This window comes from Pholcus phalangioides, unplaced genomic scaffold (assembly GCF_987345545.1).
Source record: "Pholcus phalangioides strain wild (caught in Gottingen) unplaced genomic scaffold, Ppha-v1.0 ptg000002l_1, whole genome shotgun sequence".
In the NCBI taxonomy this organism is placed as follows: Eukaryota; Metazoa; Arthropoda; class Arachnida; order Araneae; family Pholcidae; genus Pholcus; species Pholcus phalangioides.
The window spans coordinates 10,262,438-10,282,647 of record NW_028301595.1 but is presented as its reverse complement, the minus strand read 5'-3'; the positions used below and the strand labels follow the sequence as shown (position 1 = coordinate 10,282,647).

The 20,210-nt window shown below is 48.1% G+C and overlaps 14 non-coding genes across 14 annotated transcripts; all 14 read right to left on the bottom strand.

Annotated features, from left to right (window-relative positions):
• Positions 1-1,172: 1,172 nt before the first annotated feature.
• Positions 1,173-1,314, bottom strand: LOC149089386 (U4 spliceosomal RNA). Its single transcript, XR_016193812.1, has one exon. It is a non-coding gene; the product is annotated as a U4 spliceosomal RNA (small nuclear RNA).
• Positions 1,315-2,597: 1,283 nt separating this feature from the next.
• LOC149089385 (U4 spliceosomal RNA) lies at positions 2,598-2,739 on the bottom strand. Its single transcript, XR_016193811.1, has one exon. It is a non-coding gene; the product is annotated as a U4 spliceosomal RNA (small nuclear RNA).
• A 1,273-nt stretch (positions 2,740-4,012) lies between these two features.
• On the bottom strand, positions 4,013-4,153 carry LOC149089384 (U4 spliceosomal RNA). The gene has a single exon (XR_016193806.1). It is a non-coding gene; the product is annotated as a U4 spliceosomal RNA (small nuclear RNA).
• Positions 4,154-5,435: 1,282 nt separating this feature from the next.
• Positions 5,436-5,576, bottom strand: LOC149089383 (U4 spliceosomal RNA). The gene has a single exon (XR_016193805.1). It is a non-coding gene; the product is annotated as a U4 spliceosomal RNA (small nuclear RNA).
• Positions 5,577-6,849: 1,273 nt separating this feature from the next.
• On the bottom strand, positions 6,850-6,990 carry LOC149089382 (U4 spliceosomal RNA). The gene has a single exon (XR_016193804.1). It is a non-coding gene; the product is annotated as a U4 spliceosomal RNA (small nuclear RNA).
• A 1,273-nt stretch (positions 6,991-8,263) lies between these two features.
• Positions 8,264-8,404, bottom strand: LOC149089381 (U4 spliceosomal RNA). The gene has a single exon (XR_016193803.1). It is a non-coding gene; the product is annotated as a U4 spliceosomal RNA (small nuclear RNA).
• A 1,282-nt stretch (positions 8,405-9,686) lies between these two features.
• Positions 9,687-9,827, bottom strand: LOC149089380 (U4 spliceosomal RNA). Its single transcript, XR_016193802.1, has one exon. It is a non-coding gene; the product is annotated as a U4 spliceosomal RNA (small nuclear RNA).
• Positions 9,828-11,101: 1,274 nt separating this feature from the next.
• LOC149089379 (U4 spliceosomal RNA) lies at positions 11,102-11,242 on the bottom strand. Its single transcript, XR_016193801.1, has one exon. It is a non-coding gene; the product is annotated as a U4 spliceosomal RNA (small nuclear RNA).
• Positions 11,243-12,524: 1,282 nt separating this feature from the next.
• LOC149089378 (U4 spliceosomal RNA) lies at positions 12,525-12,665 on the bottom strand. Its single transcript, XR_016193799.1, has one exon. It is a non-coding gene; the product is annotated as a U4 spliceosomal RNA (small nuclear RNA).
• Positions 12,666-13,938: 1,273 nt separating this feature from the next.
• Positions 13,939-14,079, bottom strand: LOC149089377 (U4 spliceosomal RNA). Its single transcript, XR_016193791.1, has one exon. It is a non-coding gene; the product is annotated as a U4 spliceosomal RNA (small nuclear RNA).
• Positions 14,080-15,352: 1,273 nt separating this feature from the next.
• LOC149089376 (U4 spliceosomal RNA) lies at positions 15,353-15,493 on the bottom strand. The gene has a single exon (XR_016193781.1). It is a non-coding gene; the product is annotated as a U4 spliceosomal RNA (small nuclear RNA).
• A 1,282-nt stretch (positions 15,494-16,775) lies between these two features.
• On the bottom strand, positions 16,776-16,916 carry LOC149089375 (U4 spliceosomal RNA). The gene has a single exon (XR_016193771.1). It is a non-coding gene; the product is annotated as a U4 spliceosomal RNA (small nuclear RNA).
• Positions 16,917-18,189: 1,273 nt separating this feature from the next.
• On the bottom strand, positions 18,190-18,330 carry LOC149089374 (U4 spliceosomal RNA). The gene has a single exon (XR_016193760.1). It is a non-coding gene; the product is annotated as a U4 spliceosomal RNA (small nuclear RNA).
• Positions 18,331-19,612: 1,282 nt separating this feature from the next.
• On the bottom strand, positions 19,613-19,753 carry LOC149089373 (U4 spliceosomal RNA). The gene has a single exon (XR_016193752.1). It is a non-coding gene; the product is annotated as a U4 spliceosomal RNA (small nuclear RNA).
• Between the last annotated feature and the right edge of the window lie 457 nt (positions 19,754-20,210).

Sequence of the window (20,210 nt, the reverse complement as noted above, 5' to 3'; positions counted from 1 at the left end):
TCAAGAGCAGGGGAAATTTCGATCATGCGGTCGAACGAAGAAATCTAATGCTGGTTTGCCGCTGAGAGAGGATTCATACGCGTGCCAGTAATCTTCGACCGCTAGATGGCGTTGCCATCTACGAGATGCAAGCTATAGAAGTTGATGTGCTCGAGCCAAAAATCAGATTCACCGTGAGAACGCTTCTTAAAATCAGACGATAAAGGTTCAGTCGAAAACACGAGCGCCCAGTGTTTATTACCAGAAACGATGGACATGACATTGCGTCCGTCGTAGTTCCAGTTCGACCGCGCAACGGAATAGGTTGTCAGACAGAGAATTTTATTGTTGACGGGATCAGGGCGAACGCTAACCCGGCTACCAAATATTGCGTGCTCCGAGAGACCGCAGTTAGCGGATGTGACCCACCTTGTTGATCGCGGCATCTCCAACACCAGGTAAGTACGCATAGTTAGCTCCAGCTCAGATACACGAAAGCTTTTACCCTAGTCGACAAATTATTTCATTCCGATTTTCGTCTTACGAAGGAAACGAGGACAGTTGCATTCTCCCTAACGTTCAAGGTTTCCCGACGATTGCATAGGCCTCGGTGGCGGAAATGCGCTGTTCACTTCGCCTTTCACCGATAGATGGCGCTGTTACGCAGTCAGGCACCATTTATCACACAATAGAATAGGAGCACACGCTGGAAAACCGAGCTTTCGTTTACTTCAGTGGTCGGGATCAAAGGCAATGGAAGTTTACACACACACACGATGTGATTTTTTTCCACCCCTCAGCGTGATTAGCAAAGCTGTTTTAAAGTGAAGCGTTTCCTCTCCTACGAAGAAACCGAACAATTCGAAGGTGAAAAGTCACTGACTTCGAAGTGACGCGACACTTACAAGGGCGAAACTACTGAAACTGCAGGGTGAAGAGGTAATAGGAGCTGGACCGTTATTTCTTGCGTCCAATGCAGTACATAGAGCGAAGCTGTGTAGCAAAATAGAGGGGGGCAAATCTCTCTTTTCCGGAGTCACCTGTCGATTTCGATGAACAAACCAGCTTCACTTTCGGATACATCGTAAGAACGATTCCGAAAAAAACAAAAGACGACGAAAGTCGAAAAAAAGAGCGCGCAATGTTCGGTACAAAACACACCGGCGCGATCATTCTTCTGGTACAGTGATAGACCCCGAAAGGGGGCTCCCAAAAATTGCCGAAGCCGACGATATCTCACGTCGCCCTGGCGGGGTATTGGGAAAAGTTTTCAACTAGCAATAGTCACGCCTCGGTAGGACCTCATTGGCTATGACACTGCCTCTGCGCAAAGCTGACCACACTCTCTCAGCGAAAAAGTTCCATGTCTTATTGCCTTATACGACGGGTGACCGTTATGTAAAAAAATCCCCCAGCGTGTTCGTGAGCAGCGGTTGGTCGTGTGATTCAAGAGCAGGGGAAATTTCGATCATGCGGTCGAACGAAGAAATCTAATGCTGGTTTGCCGCTGAGAGAGGATTCATACGCGTGCCAGTAATCTTCGACCGCTAGATGGCGTTGCCATCTACGAGATGCAAGCTATAGAAGTTGATGTGCTCGAGCCAAAAATCAGATTCACCGTGAGAACGCTTCTTAAAATCAGACGATAAAGGTTCAGTCGAAAACACGAGCGCCCAGTGTTTATTACCAGAAACGATGGACATGACATTGCGTCCGTCGTAGTTCCAGTTCGACCGCGCAACGGAATAGGTTGTCAGACAGAGAATTTTATTGTTGACGGGATCAGGGCGAACGCTAACCCGGCTACCAAATATTGCGTGCTCCGAGAGACCGCAGTTAGCGGATGTGACCCACCTTGTTGATCGCGGCATCTCCAACACCAGGTAAGTACGCATAGTTAGCTCCAGCTCAGATACACGAAAGCTTTTACCCTAGTCGACAAATTATTTCATTCCGATTTTCGTCTTACGAAGGAAACGAGGACAGTTGCATTCTCCCTAACGTTCAAGGTTTCCCGACGATTGCATAGGCCTCGGTGGCGGAAATGCGCTGTTCACTTCGCCTTTCACCGATAGATGGCGCTGTTACGCAGTCAGGCACCATTTATCACACAATAGAATAGGAGCACACGCTGGAAAACCGAGCTTTCGTTTACTTCAGTGGTCGGGATCAAAGGCAATGGAAGTTTACACACACACACGATGTGATTTTTTTCCACCCCTCAGCGTGATTAGCAAAGCTGTTTTAAAGTGAAGCGTTTCCTCTCCTACGAAGAAACCGAACAATTCGAAGGTGAAAAGTCACTGACTTCGAAGTGACGCGACACTTACAAGGGCGAAACTACTGAAACTGCAGGGTGAAGAGGTAATAGGAGCTGGACCGTTATTTCTTGCGTCCAATGCAGTACATAGAGCGAAGCTGTGTAGCAAAATAGAGGGGGGCAAATCTCTCTTTTCCGGAGTCACCTGTCGATTTCGATGAACAAACCAGCTTCACTTTCGGATACATCGTAAGAACGATTCCGAAAAAAACAAAAGACGACGAAAGTCGAAAAAAAGAGCGCGCAATGTTCGGTACAAAACACACCGGCGCGATCATTCTTCTGGTACAGTGATAGACCCCGAAAGGGGGCTCCCAAAAATTGCCGAAGCCGACGATATCTCACGTCGCCCTGGCGGGGTATTGGGAAAAGTTTTCAACTAGCAATAGTCACGCCTCGGTAGGACCTCATTGGCTATGACACTGCCTCTGCGCAAAGCTGACCACACTCTCTCAGCGAAAAAGTTCCATGTCTTATTGCCTTATACGACGGGTGACCGTTATGTAAAAAAATCCCCCAGCGTGTTCGCGAGCAGCGGTTGGTCGTGTGATTCAAGAGCAGGGGAAATTTCGATCATGCGGTCGAACGAAGAAATCTAATGCTGGTTTGCCGCTGAGAGAGGATTCATACGCGTGCCAGTAATCTTCGACCGCTAGATGGCGTTGCCATCTACGAGATGCAAGCTATAGAAGTTGATGTGCTCGAGCCAAAAATCAGATTCACCGTGAGAACGCTTCTTAAAATCAGACGATAAAGGTTCAGTCGAAAACACGAGCGCCCAGTGTTTATTACCAGAAACGATGGACATGACATTGCGTCCGTCGTAGTTCCAGTTCGACCGCGCAACGGAATAGGTTGTCAGACAGAGAATTTTATTGTTGACGGGATCAGGGCGAACGCTAACCAGGCTACCAAATATTGCGTGCTCCGAGAGACCGCAGTTAGCGGATGTGACCCACCTTGTTGATCGCGGCATCTCCAACACCAGGTAAGTATGCATAGTTAGCTCCAGCTCAGATACACGAAAGCTTTTACCCTAGTCGACAAATTATTTCATCCGATTTTCGTCTTACGACGGAAACGAGGACATTTGCATTCTCCCTAACGTTCAAGGTTTCCCGACGATTGCATAGGCCTCGGTGGCGGAAATGCGCTGTTCACTTCGCCTTTCACCGATAGATGGCGCTGTTACGCACCATTTATCACACAATAGAATAGGAGCACACGCTGGAAAACCGAGCTTTCGTTTACTTCAGTGGTCGGGATCAAAGGCAATGGAAGTTTACACACACACACGATGTGATTTTTTTCCACCCCTCAGCGAGATTAGCAAAGCTGTTTTAAAGTGAAGCGTTTCCTCTCCTACGAAGAAACCGAACAATTCGAAGGTGAAAAGTCACTGACTTCGAAGTGACGCGACACTTACAAGGGCGAAACTACTGAAACTGCAGGGTGAAGAGGTAATAGGAGCTGGACCGTTATTTCTTGCGTCCAATGCAGTACATAGAGCGAAGCTGTGTAGCAAAATAGAGGGGGGCAAATCTCTCTTTCCGGAGTCCCCTGTCGATTTCGATGAACAAACCAGCTTCACTTTCGGATACATCGTAAGAACGATTCCGAAAAAAACAAAAGACGACGAAAGTCGAAAAAAAGAGCGCGCAATGTTCGGTACAAAACACACCGGCGCGATCATTCTTCTGGTACAGTGATAGACCCCGAAAGGGGCTCCCAAAAATTGCCGAAGCCGACGATATCTCACGTCGCCCTGGCGGGGTATTGGGAAAAGTTTTCAACTAGCAATAGTCACGCCTCGGTAGGACCTCATTGGCTATGACACTGCCTCTGCGCAAAGCTGACCACACTCTCTCAGCGAAAAAGTTCCATGTCTTATTGCCTTATACGACGGGTGACCGTTATGTAAAAAAATCCCCCAGCGTGTTCGCGAGCAGCGGTTGGTCGTGTGATTCAAGAGCAGGGGAAATTTCGATCATGCGGTCGAACGAAGAAATCTAATGCTGGTTTGCCGCTGAGAGAGGATTCATACGCGTGCCAGTAATCTTCGACCGCTAGATGGCGTTGCCATCTACGAGATGCAAGCTATAGAAGTTGATGTGCTCGAGCCAAAAATCAGATTCACCGTGAGAACGCTTCTTAAAATCAGACGATAAAGGTTCAGTCGAAAACACGAGCGCCCAGTGTTTATTACCAGAAACGATGGACATGACATTGCGTCCGTCGTAGTTCCAGTTCGACCGCGCAACGGAATAGGTTGTCAGACAGAGAATTTTATTGTTGACGGGATCAGGGCGAACGCTAACCCGGCTACCAAATATTGCGTGCTCCGAGAGACCGCAGTTAGCGGATGTGACCCACCTTGTTGATCGCGGCATCTCCAACACCAGGTAAGTACGCATAGTTAGCTCCAGCTCAGATACACGAAAGCTTTTACCCTAGTCGACAAATTATTTCATCCGATTTTCGTCTTACGAAGGAAACGAGGACAGTTGCATTCTCCCTAACGTTCAAGGTTTCCCGACGATTGCATAGGCCTCGGTGGCGGAAATGCGCTGTTCACTTCGCCTTTCACCGATAGATGGCGCTGTTACGCAGTCAGGCACCATTTATCACACAATAGAATAGGAGCACACGCTGGAAAACCGAGCTTTCGTTTACTTCAGTGGTCGGGATCAAAGGCAATGGAAGTTTACACACACACACGATGTGATTTTTTTCCACCCCTCAGCGAGATTAGCAAAGCTGTTTTAAAGTGAAGCGTTTCCTCTCCTACGAAGAAACCGAACAATTCGAAGGTGAAAAGTCACTGACTTCGAAGTGACGCGACACTTACAAGGGCGAAACTACTGAAACTGCAGGGTGAAGAGGTAATAGGAGCTGGACCGTTATTTCTTGCGTCCAATGCAGTACATAGAGCGAAGCTGTGTAGCAAAATAGAGGGGGGCAAATCTCTCTTTTCCGGAGTCACCTGTCGATTTCGATGAACAAACCAGCTTCACTTTCGGATACATCGTAAGAACGATTCCGAAAAAAACAAAAGACGACGAAAGTCGAAAAAAAGAGCGCGCAATGTTCGGTACAAAACACACCGGCGCGATCATTCTTCTGGTACAGTGATAGACCCCGAAAGGGGCTCCCAAAAATTGCCGAAGCCGACGATATCTCACGTCGCCCTGGCGGGGTATTGGGAAAAGTTTTCAACTAGCAATAGTCACGCCTCGGTAGGACCTCATTGGCTATGACACTGCCTCTGCGCAAAGCTGACCACACTCTCTCAGCGAAAAAGTTCCATGTCTTATTGCCTTATACGACGGGTGACCGTTATGTAAAAAAATCCCCCAGCGTGTTCGCGAGCAGCGGTTGGTCGTGTGATTCAAGAGCAGGGGAAATTTCGATCATGCGGTCGAACGAAGAAATCTAATGCTGGTTTGCCGCTGAGAGAGGATTCATACGCGTGCCAGTAATCTTCGACCGCTAGATGGCGTTGCCATCTACGAGATGCAAGCTATAGAAGTTGATGTGCTCGAGCCAAAAATCAGATTCACCGTGAGAACGCTTCTTAAAATCAGACGATAAAGGTTCAGTCGAAAACACGAGCGCCCAGTGTTTATTACCAGAAACGATGGACATGACATTGCGTCCGTCGTAGTTCCAGTTCGACCGCGCAACGGAATAGGTTGTCAGACAGAGAATTTTATTGTTGACGGGATCAGGGCGAACGCTAACCAGGCTACCAAATATTGCGTGCTCCGAGAGACCGCAGTTAGCGGATGTGACCCACCTTGTTGATCGCGGCATCTCCAACACCAGGTAAGTATGCATAGTTAGCTCCAGCTCAGATACACGAAAGCTTTTACCCTAGTCGACAAATTATTTCATCCGATTTTCGTCTTACGACGGAAACGAGGACATTTGCATTCTCCCTAACGTTCAAGGTTTCCCGACGATTGCATAGGCCTCGGTGGCGGAAATGCGCTGTTCACTTCGCCTTTCACCGATAGATGGCGCTGTTACGCACCATTTATCACACAATAGAATAGGAGCACACGCTGGAAAACCGAGCTTTCGTTTACTTCAGTGGTCGGGATCAAAGGCAATGGAAGTTTACACACACACACGATGTGATTTTTTTCCACCCCTCAGCGAGATTAGCAAAGCTGTTTTAAAGTGAAGCGTTTCCTCTCCTACGAAGAAACCGAACAATTCGAAGGTGAAAAGTCACTGACTTCGAAGTGACGCGACACTTACAAGGGCGAAACTACTGAAACTGCAGGGTGAAGAGGTAATAGGAGCTGGACCGTTATTTCTTGCGTCCAATGCAGTACATAGAGCGAAGCTGTGTAGCAAAATAGAGGGGGGCAAATCTCTCTTTCCGGAGTCCCCTGTCGATTTCGATGAACAAACCAGCTTCACTTTCGGATACATCGTAAGAACGATTCCGAAAAAAACAAAAGACGACGAAAGTCGAAAAAAAGAGCGCGCAATGTTCGGTACAAAACACACCGGCGCGATCATTCTTCTGGTACAGTGATAGACCCCGAAAGGGGCTCCCAAAAATTGCCGAAGCCGACGATATCTCACGTCGCCCTGGCGGGGTATTGGGAAAAGTTTTCAACTAGCAATAGTCACGCCTCGGTAGGACCTCATTGGCTATGACACTGCCTCTGCGCAAAGCTGACCACACTCTCTCAGCGAAAAAGTTCCATGTCTTATTGCCTTATACGACGGGTGACCGTTATGTAAAAAAATCCCCCAGCGTGTTCGCGAGCAGCGGTTGGTCGTGTGATTCAAGAGCAGGGGAAATTTCGATCATGCGGTCGAACGAAGAAATCTAATGCTGGTTTGCCGCTGAGAGAGGATTCATACGCGTGCCAGTAATCTTCGACCGCTAGATGGCGTTGCCATCTACGAGATGCAAGCTATAGAAGTTGATGTGCTCGAGCCAAAAATCAGATTCACCGTGAGAACGCTTCTTAAAATCAGACGATAAAGGTTCAGTCGAAAACACGAGCGCCCAGTGTTTATTACCAGAAACGATGGACATGACATTGCGTCCGTCGTAGTTCCAGTTCGACCGCGCAACGGAATAGGTTGTCAGACAGAGAATTTTATTGTTGACGGGATCAGGGCGAACGCTAACCCGGCTACCAAATATTGCGTGCTCCGAGAGACCGCAGTTAGCGGATGTGACCCACCTTGTTGATCGCGGCATCTCCAACACCAGGTAAGTATGCATTGTTAGCTCCAGCTCAGATACACGAAAGCTTTTACCCTAGTCGACAAATTATTTCATCCGATTTTCGTCTTACGACGGAAACGAGGACATTTGCATTCTCCCTAACGTTCAAGGTTTCCCGACGATTGCATAGGCCTCGGTGGCGGAAATGCGCTGTTCACTTCGCCTTTCACCGATAGATGGCGCTGTTACGCACCATTTATCACACAATAGAATAGGAGCACACGCTGGAAAACCGAGCTTTCGTTTACTTCAGTGGTCGGGATCAAAGGCAATGGAAGTTTACACACACACACGATGTGATTTTTTTCCACCCCTCAGCGAGATTAGCAAAGCTGTTTTAAAGTGAAGCGTTTCCTCTCCTACGAAGAAACCGAACAATTCGAAGGTGAAAAGTCACTGACTTCGAAGTGACGCGACACTTACAAGGGCGAAACTACTGAAACTGCAGGGTGAAGAGGTAATAGGAGCTGGACCGTTATTTCTTGCGTCCAATGCAGTACATAGAGCGAAGCTGTGTAGCAAAATAGAGGGGGGCAAATCTCTCTTTCCGGAGTCCCCTGTCGATTTCGATGAACAAACCAGCTTCACTTTCGGATACATCGTAAGAACGATTCCGAAAAAAACAAAAGACGACGAAAGTCGAAAAAAAGAGCGCGCAATGTTCGGTACAAAACACACCGGCGCGATCATTCTTCTGGTACAGTGATAGACCCCGAAAGGGGCTCCCAAAAATTGCCGAAGCCGACGATATCTCACGTCGCCCTGGCGGGGTATTGGGAAAAGTTTTCAACTAGCAATAGTCACGCCTCGGTAGGACCTCATTGGCTATGACACTGCCTCTGCGCAAAGCTGACCACACTCTCTCAGCGAAAAAGTTCCATGTCTTATTGCCTTATACGACGGGTGACCGTTATGTAAAAAAATCCCCCAGCGTGTTCGCGAGCAGCGGTTGGTCGTGTGATTCAAGAGCAGGGGAAATTTCGATCATGCGGTCGAACGAAGAAATCTAATGCTGGTTTGCCGCTGAGAGAGGATTCATACGCGTGCCAGTAATCTTCGACCGCTAGATGGCGTTGCCATCTACGAGATGCAAGCTATAGAAGTTGATGTGCTCGAGCCAAAAATCAGATTCACCGTGAGAACGCTTCTTAAAATCAGACGATAAAGGTTCAGTCGAAAACACGAGCGCCCAGTGTTTATTACCAGAAACGATGGACATGACATTGCGTCCGTCGTAGTTCCAGTTCGACCGCGCAACGGAATAGGTTGTCAGACAGAGAATTTTATTGTTGACGGGATCAGGGCGAACGCTAACCCGGCTACCAAATATTGCGTGCTCCGAGAGACCGCAGTTAGCGGATGTGACCCACCTTGTTGATCGCGGCATCTCCAACACCAGGTAAGTACGCATAGTTAGCTCCAGCTCAGATACACGAAAGCTTTTACCCTAGTCGACAAATTATTTCATCCGATTTTCGTCTTACGAAGGAAACGAGGACAGTTGCATTCTCCCTAACGTTCAAGGTTTCCCGACGATTGCATAGGCCTCGGTGGCGGAAATGCGCTGTTCACTTCGCCTTTCACCGATAGATGGCGCTGTTACGCAGTCAGGCACCATTTATCACACAATAGAATAGGAGCACACGCTGGAAAACCGAGCTTTCGTTTACTTCAGTGGTCGGGATCAAAGGCAATGGAAGTTTACACACACACACGATGTGATTTTTTTCCACCCCTCAGCGAGATTAGCAAAGCTGTTTTAAAGTGAAGCGTTTCCTCTCCTACGAAGAAACCGAACAATTCGAAGGTGAAAAGTCACTGACTTCGAAGTGACGCGACACTTACAAGGGCGAAACTACTGAAACTGCAGGGTGAAGAGGTAATAGGAGCTGGACCGTTATTTCTTGCGTCCAATGCAGTACATAGAGCGAAGCTGTGTAGCAAAATAGAGGGGGGCAAATCTCTCTTTTCCGGAGTCACCTGTCGATTTCGATGAACAAACCAGCTTCACTTTCGGATACATCGTAAGAACGATTCCGAAAAAAACAAAAGACGACGAAAGTCGAAAAAAAGAGCGCGCAATGTTCGGTACAAAACACACCGGCGCGATCATTCTTCTGGTACAGTGATAGACCCCGAAAGGGGCTCCCAAAAATTGCCGAAGCCGACGATATCTCACGTCGCCCTGGCGGGGTATTGGGAAAAGTTTTCAACTAGCAATAGTCACGCCTCGGTAGGACCTCATTGGCTATGACACTGCCTCTGCGCAAAGCTGACCACACTCTCTCAGCGAAAAAGTTCCATGTCTTATTGCCTTATACGACGGGTGACCGTTATGTAAAAAAATCCCCCAGCGTGTTCGCGAGCAGCGGTTGGTCGTGTGATTCAAGAGCAGGGGAAATTTCGATCATGCGGTCGAACGAAGAAATCTAATGCTGGTTTGCCGCTGAGAGAGGATTCATACGCGTGCCAGTAATCTTCGACCGCTAGATGGCGTTGCCATCTACGAGATGCAAGCTATAGAAGTTGATGTGCTCGAGCCAAAAATCAGATTCACCGTGAGAACGCTTCTTAAAATCAGACGATAAAGGTTCAGTCGAAAACACGAGCGCCCAGTGTTTATTACCAGAAACGATGGACATGACATTGCGTCCGTCGTAGTTCCAGTTCGACCGCGCAACGGAATAGGTTGTCAGACAGAGAATTTTATTGTTGACGGGATCAGGGCGAACGCTAACCCGGCTACCAAATATTGCGTGCTCCGAGAGACCGCAGTTAGCGGATGTGACCCACCTTGTTGATCGCGGCATCTCCAACACCAGGTAAGTACGCATAGTTAGCTCCAGCTCAGATACACGAAAGCTTTTACCCTAGTCGACAAATTATTTCATCCGATTTTCGTCTTACGAAGGAAACGAGGACAGTTGCATTCTCCCTAACGTTCAAGGTTTCCCGACGATTGCATAGGCCTCGGTGGCGGAAATGCGCTGTTCACTTCGCCTTTCACCGATAGATGGCGCTGTTACGCACCATTTATCACACAATAGAATAGGAGCACACGCTGGAAAACCGAGCTTTCGTTTACTTCAGTGGTCGGGATCAAAGGCAATGGAAGTTTACACACACACACGATGTGATTTTTTTCCACCCCTCAGCGTGATTAGCAAAGCTGTTTTAAAGTGAAGCGTTTCCTCTCCTACGAAGAAACCGAACAATTCGAAGGTGAAAAGTCACTGACTTCGAAGTGACGCGACACTTACAAGGGCGAAACTACTGAAACTGCAGGGTGAAGAGGTAATAGGAGCTGGACCGTTATTTCTTGCGTCCAATGCAGTACATAGAGCGAAGCTGTGTAGCAAAATAGAGGGGGGCAAATCTCTCTTTTCCGGAGTCACCTGTCGATTTCGATGAACAAACCAGCTTCACTTTCGGATACATCGTAAGAACGATTCCGAAAAAAACAAAAGACGACGAAAGTCGAAAAAAAGAGCGCGCAATGTTCGGTACAAAACACACCGGCGCGATCATTCTTCTGGTACAGTGATAGACCCCGAAAGGGGCTCCCAAAAATTGCCGAAGCCGACGATATCTCACGTCGCCCTGGCGGGGTATTGGGAAAAGTTTTCAACTAGCAATAGTCACGCCTCGGTAGGACCTCATTGGCTATGACACTGCCTCTGCGCAAAGCTGACCACACTCTCTCAGCGAAAAAGTTCCATGTCTTATTGCCTTATACGACGGGTGACCGTTATGTAAAAAAATCCCCCAGCGTGTTCGCGAGCAGCGGTTGGTCGTGTGATTCAAGAGCAGGGGAAATTTCGATCATGCGGTCGAACGAAGAAATCTAATGCTGGTTTGCCGCTGAGAGAGGATTCATACGCGTGCCAGTAATCTTCGACCGCTAGATGGCGTTGCCATCTACGAGATGCAAGCTATAGAAGTTGATGTGCTCGAGCCAAAAATCAGATTCACCGTGAGAACGCTTCTTAAAATCAGACGATAAAGGTTCAGTCGAAAACACGAGCGCCCAGTGTTTATTACCAGAAACGATGGACATGACATTGCGTCCGTCGTAGTTCCAGTTCGACCGCGCAACGGAATAGGTTGTCAGACAGAGAATTTTATTGTTGACGGGATCAGGGCGAACGCTAACCCGGCTACCAAATATTGCGTGCTCCGAGAGACCGCAGTTAGCGGATGTGACCCACCTTGTTGATCGCGGCATCTCCAACACCAGGTAAGTACGCATAGTTAGCTCCAGCTCAGATACACGAAAGCTTTTACCCTAGTCGACAAATTATTTCATCCGATTTTCGTCTTACGAAGGAAACGAGGACAGTTGCATTCTCCCTAACGTTCAAGGTTTCCCGACGATTGCATAGGCCTCGGTGGCGGAAATGCGCTGTTCACTTCGCCTTTCACCGATAGATGGCGCTGTTACGCAGTCAGGCACCATTTATCACACAATAGAATAGGAGCACACGCTGGAAAACCGAGCTTTCGTTTACTTCAGTGGTCGGGATCAAAGGCAATGGAAGTTTACACACACACACGATGTGATTTTTTTCCACCCCTCAGCGAGATTAGCAAAGCTGTTTTAAAGTGAAGCGTTTCCTCTCCTACGAAGAAACCGAACAATTCGAAGGTGAAAAGTCACTGACTTCGAAGTGACGCGACACTTACAAGGGCGAAACTACTGAAACTGCAGGGTGAAGAGGTAATAGGAGCTGGACCGTTATTTCTTGCGTCCAATGCAGTACATAGAGCGAAGCTGTGTAGCAAAATAGAGGGGGGCAAATCTCTCTTTTCCGGAGTCACCTGTCGATTTCGATGAACAAACCAGCTTCACTTTCGGATACATCGTAAGAACGATTCCGAAAAAAACAAAAGACGACGAAAGTCGAAAAAAAGAGCGCGCAATGTTCGGTACAAAACACACCGGCGCGATCATTCTTCTGGTACAGTGATAGACCCCGAAAGGGGCTCCCAAAAATTGCCGAAGCCGACGATATCTCACGTCGCCCTGGCGGGGTATTGGGAAAAGTTTTCAACTAGCAATAGTCACGCCTCGGTAGGACCTCATTGGCTATGACACTGCCTCTGCGCAAAGCTGACCACACTCTCTCAGCGAAAAAGTTCCATGTCTTATTGCCTTATACGACGGGTGACCGTTATGTAAAAAAATCCCCCAGCGTGTTCGCGAGCAGCGGTTGGTCGTGTGATTCAAGAGCAGGGGAAATTTCGATCATGCGGTCGAACGAAGAAATCTAATGCTGGTTTGCCGCTGAGAGAGGATTCATACGCGTGCCAGTAATCTTCGACCGCTAGATGGCGTTGCCATCTACGAGATGCAAGCTATAGAAGTTGATGTGCTCGAGCCAAAAATCAGATTCACCGTGAGAACGCTTCTTAAAATCAGACGATAAAGGTTCAGTCGAAAACACGAGCGCCCAGTGTTTATTACCAGAAACGATGGACATGACATTGCGTCCGTCGTAGTTCCAGTTCGACCGCGCAACGGAATAGGTTGTCAGACAGAGAATTTTATTGTTGACGGGATCAGGGCGAACGCTAACCAGGCTACCAAATATTGCGTGCTCCGAGAGACCGCAGTTAGCGGATGTGACCCACCTTGTTGATCGCGGCATCTCCAACACCAGGTAAGTATGCATAGTTAGCTCCAGCTCAGATACACGAAAGCTTTTACCCTAGTCGACAAATTATTTCATCCGATTTTCGTCTTACGACGGAAACGAGGACATTTGCATTCTCCCTAACGTTCAAGGTTTCCCGACGATTGCATAGGCCTCGGTGGCGGAAATGCGCTGTTCACTTCGCCTTTCACCGATAGATGGCGCTGTTACGCACCATTTATCACACAATAGAATAGGAGCACACGCTGGAAAACCGAGCTTTCGTTTACTTCAGTGGTCGGGATCAAAGGCAATGGAAGTTTACACACACACACGATGTGATTTTTTTCCACCCCTCAGCGAGATTAGCAAAGCTGTTTTAAAGTGAAGCGTTTCCTCTCCTACGAAGAAACCGAACAATTCGAAGGTGAAAAGTCACTGACTTCGAAGTGACGCGACACTTACAAGGGCGAAACTACTGAAACTGCAGGGTGAAGAGGTAATAGGAGCTGGACCGTTATTTCTTGCGTCCAATGCAGTACATAGAGCGAAGCTGTGTAGCAAAATAGAGGGGGGCAAATCTCTCTTTCCGGAGTCCCCTGTCGATTTCGATGAACAAACCAGCTTCACTTTCGGATACATCGTAAGAACGATTCCGAAAAAAACAAAAGACGACGAAAGTCGAAAAAAAGAGCGCGCAATGTTCGGTACAAAACACACCGGCGCGATCATTCTTCTGGTACAGTGATAGACCCCGAAAGGGGCTCCCAAAAATTGCCGAAGCCGACGATATCTCACGTCGCCCTGGCGGGGTATTGGGAAAAGTTTTCAACTAGCAATAGTCACGCCTCGGTAGGACCTCATTGGCTATGACACTGCCTCTGCGCAAAGCTGACCACACTCTCTCAGCGAAAAAGTTCCATGTCTTATTGCCTTATACGACGGGTGACCGTTATGTAAAAAAATCCCCCAGCGTGTTCGCGAGCAGCGGTTGGTCGTGTGATTCAAGAGCAGGGGAAATTTCGATCATGCGGTCGAACGAAGAAATCTAATGCTGGTTTGCCGCTGAGAGAGGATTCATACGCGTGCCAGTAATCTTCGACCGCTAGATGGCGTTGCCATCTACGAGATGCAAGCTATAGAAGTTGATGTGCTCGAGCCAAAAATCAGATTCACCGTGAGAACGCTTCTTAAAATCAGACGATAAAGGTTCAGTCGAAAACACGAGCGCCCAGTGTTTATTACCAGAAACGATGGACATGACATTGCGTCCGTCGTAGTTCCAGTTCGACCGCGCAACGGAATAGGTTGTCAGACAGAGAATTTTATTGTTGACGGGATCAGGGCGAACGCTAACCCGGCTACCAAATATTGCGTGCTCCGAGAGACCGCAGTTAGCGGATGTGACCCACCTTGTTGATCGCGGCATCTCCAACACCAGGTAAGTACGCATAGTTAGCTCCAGCTCAGATACACGAAAGCTTTTACCCTAGTCGACAAATTATTTCATCCGATTTTCGTCTTACGAAGGAAACGAGGACAGTTGCATTCTCCCTAACGTTCAAGGTTTCCCGACGATTGCATAGGCCTCGGTGGCGGAAATGCGCTGTTCACTTCGCCTTTCACCGATAGATGGCGCTGTTACGCACCATTTATCACACAATAGAATAGGAGCACACGCTGGAAAACCGAGCTTTCGTTTACTTCAGTGGTCGGGATCAAAGGCAATGGAAGTTTACACACACACACGATGTGATTTTTTTCCACCCCTCAGCGAGATTAGCAAAGCTGTTTTAAAGTGAAGCGTTTCCTCTCCTACGAAGAAACCGAACAATTCGAAGGTGAAAAGTCACTGACTTCGAAGTGACGCGACACTTACAAGGGCGAAACTACTGAAACTGCAGGGTGAAGAGGTAATAGGAGCTGGACCGTTATTTCTTGCGTCCAATGCAGTACATAGAGCGAAGCTGTGTAGCAAAATAGAGGGGGGCAAATCTCTCTTTCCGGAGTCCCCTGTCGATTTCGATGAACAAACCAGCTTCACTTTCGGATACATCGTAAGAACGATTCCGAAAAAAACAAAAGACGACGAAAGTCGAAAAAAAGAGCGCGCAATGTTCGGTACAAAACACACCGGCGCGATCATTCTTCTGGTACAGTGATAGACCCCGAAAGGGGCTCCCAAAAATTGCCGAAGCCGACGATATCTCACGTCGCCCTGGCGGGGTATTGGGAAAAGTTTTCAACTAGCAATAGTCACGCCTCGGTAGGACCTCATTGGCTATGACACTGCCTCTGCGCAAAGCTGACCACACTCTCTCAGCGAAAAAGTTCCATGTCTTATTGCCTTATACGACGGGTGACCGTTATGTAAAAAAATCCCCCAGCGTGTTCGCGAGCAGCGGTTGGTCGTGTGATTCAAGAGCAGGGGAAATTTCGATCATGCGGTCGAACGAAGAAATCTAATGCTGGTTTGCCGCTGAGAGAGGATTCATACGCGTGCCAGTAATCTTCGACCGCTAGATGGCGTTGCCATCTACGAGATGCAAGCTATAGAAGTTGATGTGCTCGAGCCAAAAATCAGATTCACCGTGAGAACGCTTCTTAAAATCAGACGATAAAGGTTCAGTCGAAAACACGAGCGCCCAGTGTTTATTACCAGAAACGATGGACATGACATTGCGTCCGTCGTAGTTCCAGTTCGACCGCGCAACGGAATAGGTTGTCAGACAGAGAATTTTATTGTTGACGGGATCAGGGCGAACGCTAACCCGGCTACCAAATATTGCGTGCTCCGAGAGACCGCAGTTAGCGGATGTGACCCACCTTGTTGATCGCGGCATCTCCAACACCAGGTAAGTACGCATAGTTAGCTCCAGCTCAGATACACGAAAGCTTTTACCCTAGTCGACAAATTATTTCATCCGATTTTCGTCTTACGAAGGAAACGAGGACAGTTGCATTCTCCCTAACGTTCAAGGTTTCCCGACGATTGCATAGGCCTCGGTGGCGGAAATGCGCTGTTCACTTCGCCTTTCACCGATAGATGGCGCTGTTACGCAGTCAGGCACCATTTATCACACAATAGAATAGGAGCACACGCTGGAAAACCGAGCTTTCGTTTACTTCAGTGGTCGGGATCAAAGGCAATGGAAGTTTACACACACACACGATGTGATTTTTTTCCACCCCTCAGCGAGATTAGCAAAGCTGTTTTAAAGTGAAGCGTTTCCTCTCCTACGAAGAAACCGAACAATTCGAAGGTGAAAAGTCACTGACTTCGAAGTGACGCGACACTTACAAGGGCGAAACTACTGAAACTGCAGGGTGAAGAGGTAATAGGAGCTGGACCGTTATTTCTTGCGTCCAATGCAGTACATAGAGCGAAGCTGTGTAGCAAAATAGAGGGGGGCAAATCTCTCTTTTCCGGAGTCACCTGTCGATTTCGATGAACAAACCAGCTTCACTTTCGGATACATCGTAAGAACGATTCCGAAAAAAACAAAAGACGACGAAAGTCGAAAAAAAGAGCGCGCAATGTTCGGTACAAAACACACCGGCGCGATCATTCTTCTGGTACAGTGATAGACCCCGAAAGGGGCTCCCAAAAATTGCCGAAGCCGACGATATCTCACGTCGCCCTGGCGGGGTATTGGGAAAAGTTTTCAACTAGCAATAGTCACGCCTCGGTAGGACCTCATTGGCTATGACACTGCCTCTGCGCAAAGCTGACCACACTCTCTCAGCGAAAAAGTTCCATGTCTTATTGCCTTATACGACGGGTGACCGTTATGTAAAAAAATCCCCCAGCGTGTTCGCGAGCAGCGGTTGGTCGTGTGATTCAAGAGCAGGGGAAATTTCGATCATGCGGTCGAACGAAGAAATCTAATGCTGGTTTGCCGCTGAGAGAGGATTCATACGCGTGCCAGTAATCTTCGACCGCTAGATGGCGTTGCCATCTACGAGATGCAAGCTATAGAAGTTGATGTGCTCGAGCCAAAAATCAGATTCACCGTGAGAACGCTTCTTAAAATCAGACGATAAAGGTTCAGTCGAAAACACGAGCGCCCAGTGTTTATTACCAGAAACGATGGACATGACATTGCGTCCGTCGTAGTTCCAGTTCGACCGCGCAACGGAATAGGTTGTCAGACAGAGAATTTTATTGTTGACGGGATCAGGGCGAACGCTAACCAGGCTACCAAATATTGCGTGCTCCGAGAGACCGCAGTTAGCGGATGTGACCCACCTTGTTGATCGCGGCATCTCCAACACCAGGTAAGTATGCATAGTTAGCTCCAGCTCAGATACACGAAAGCTTTTACCCTAGTCGACAAATTATTTCATCCGATTTTCGTCTTACGACGGAAACGAGGACATTTGCATTCTCCCTAACGTTCAAGGTTTCCCGACGATTGCATAGGCCTCGGTGGCGGAAATGCGCTGTTCACTTCGCCTTTCACCGATAGATGGCGCTGTTACGCACCATTTATCACACAATAGAATAGGAGCACACGCTGGAAAACCGAGCTTTCGTTTACTTCAGTGGTCGGGATCAAAGGCAATGGAAGTTTACACACACACACGATGTGATTTTTTTCCACCCCTCAGCGAGATTAGCAAAGCTGTTTTAAAGTGAAGCGTTTCCTCTCCTACGAAGAAACCGAACAATTCGAAGGTGAAAAGTCACTGACTTCGAAGTGACGCGACACTTACAAGGGCGAAACTACTGAAACTGCAGGGTGAAGAGGTAATAGGAGCTGGACCGTTATTTCTTGCGTCCAATGCAGTACATAGAGCGAAGCTGTGTAGCAAAATAGAGGGGGGCAAATCTCTCTTTCCGGAGTCCCCTGTCGATTTCGATGAACAAACCAGCTTCACTTTCGGATACATCGTAAGAACGATTCCGAAAAAAACAAAAGACGACGAAAGTCGAAAAAAAGAGCGCGCAATGTTCGGTACAAAACACACCGGCGCGATCATTCTTCTGGTACAGTGATAGACCCCGAAAGGGGCTCCCAAAAATTGCCGAAGCCGACGATATCTCACGTCGCCCTGGCGGGGTATTGGGAAAAGTTTTCAACTAGCAATAGTCACGCCTCGGTAGGACCTCATTGGCTATGACACTGCCTCTGCGCAAAGCTGACCACACTCTCTCAGCGAAAAAGTTCCATGTCTTATTGCCTTATACGACGGGTGACCGTTATGTAAAAAAATCCCCCAGCGTGTTCGCGAGCAGCGGTTGGTCGTGTGATTCAAGAGCAGGGGAAATTTCGATCATGCGGTCGAACGAAGAAATCTAATGCTGGTTTGCCGCTGAGAGAGGATTCATACGCGTGCCAGTAATCTTCGACCGCTAGATGGCGTTGCCATCTACGAGATGCAAGCTATAGAAGTTGATGTGCTCGAGCCAAAAATCAGATTCACCGTGAGAACGCTTCTTAAAATCAGACGATAAAGGTTCAGTCGAAAACACGAGCGCCCAGTGTTTATTACCAGAAACGATGGACATGACATTGCGTCCGTCGTAGTTCCAGTTCGACCGCGCAACGGAATAGGTTGTCAGACAGAGAATTTTATTGTTGACGGGATCAGGGCGAACGCTAACCCGGCTACCAAATATTGCGTGCTCCGAGAGACCGCAGTTAGCGGATGTGACCCACCTTGTTGATCGCGGCATCTCCAACACCAGGTAAGTACGCATAGTTAGCTCCAGCTCAGATACACGAAAGCTTTTACCCTAGTCGACAAATTATTTCATCCGATTTTCGTCTTACGAAGGAAACGAGGACAGTTGCATTCTCCCTAACGTTCAAGGTTTCCCGACGATTGCATAGGCCTCGGTGGCGGAAATGCGCTGTTCACTTCGCCTTTCACCGATAGATGGCGCTGTTACGCAGTCAGGCACCATTTATCACACAATAGAATAGGAGCACACGCTGGAAAACCGAGCTTTCGTTTACTTCAGTGGTCGGGATCAAAGGCAATGGAAGTTTACACACACACACGATGTGATTTTTTTCCACCCCTCAGCGTGATTAGCAAAGCTGTTTTAAAGTGAAGCGTTTCCTCTCCTACGAAGAAACCGAACAATTCGAAGGTGAAAAGTCACTGACTTCGAAGTGACGCGACACTTACAAGGGCGAAACTACTGAAACTGCAGGGTGAAGAGGTAATAGGAGCTGGACCGTTATTTCTTGCGTCCAATGCAGTACATAGAGCGAAGCTGTGTAGCAAAATAGAGGGGGGCAAATCTCTCTTTTCCGGAGTCACCTGTCGATTTCGATGAACAAACCAGCTTCACTTTCGGATACATCGTAAGAACGATTCCGAAAAAAACAAAAGACGACGAAAGTCGAAAAAAAGAGCGCGCAATGTTCGGTACAAAACACACCGGCGCGATCATTCTTCTGGTACAGTGATAGACCCCGAAAGGGGCTCCCAAAAATTGCCGAAGCCGACGATATCTCACGTCGCCCTGGCGGGGTATTGGGAAAAGTTTTCAACTAGCAATAGTCACGCCTCGGTAGGACCTCATTGGCTATGACACTGCCTCTGCGCAAAGCTGACCACACTCTCTCAGCGAAAAAGTTCCATGTCTTATTGCCTTATACGACGGGTGACCGTTATGTAAAAAAATCCCCCAGCGTGTTCGCGAGCAGCGGTTGGTCGTGTGATTCAAGAGCAGGGGAAATTTCGATCATGCGGTCGAACGAAGAAATCTAATGCTGGTTTGCCGCTGAGAGAGGATTCATACGCGTGCCAGTAATCTTCGACCGCTAGATGGCGTTGCCATCTACGAGATGCAAGCTATAGAAGTTGATGTGCTCGAGCCAAAAATCAGATTCACCGTGAGAACGCTTCTTAAAATCAGACGATAAAGGTTCAGTCGAAAACACGAGCGCCCAGTGTTTATTACCAGAAACGATGGACATGACATTGCGTCCGTCGTAGTTCCAGTTCGACCGCGCAACGGAATAGGTTGTCAGACAGAGAATTTTATTGTTGACGGGATCAGGGCGAA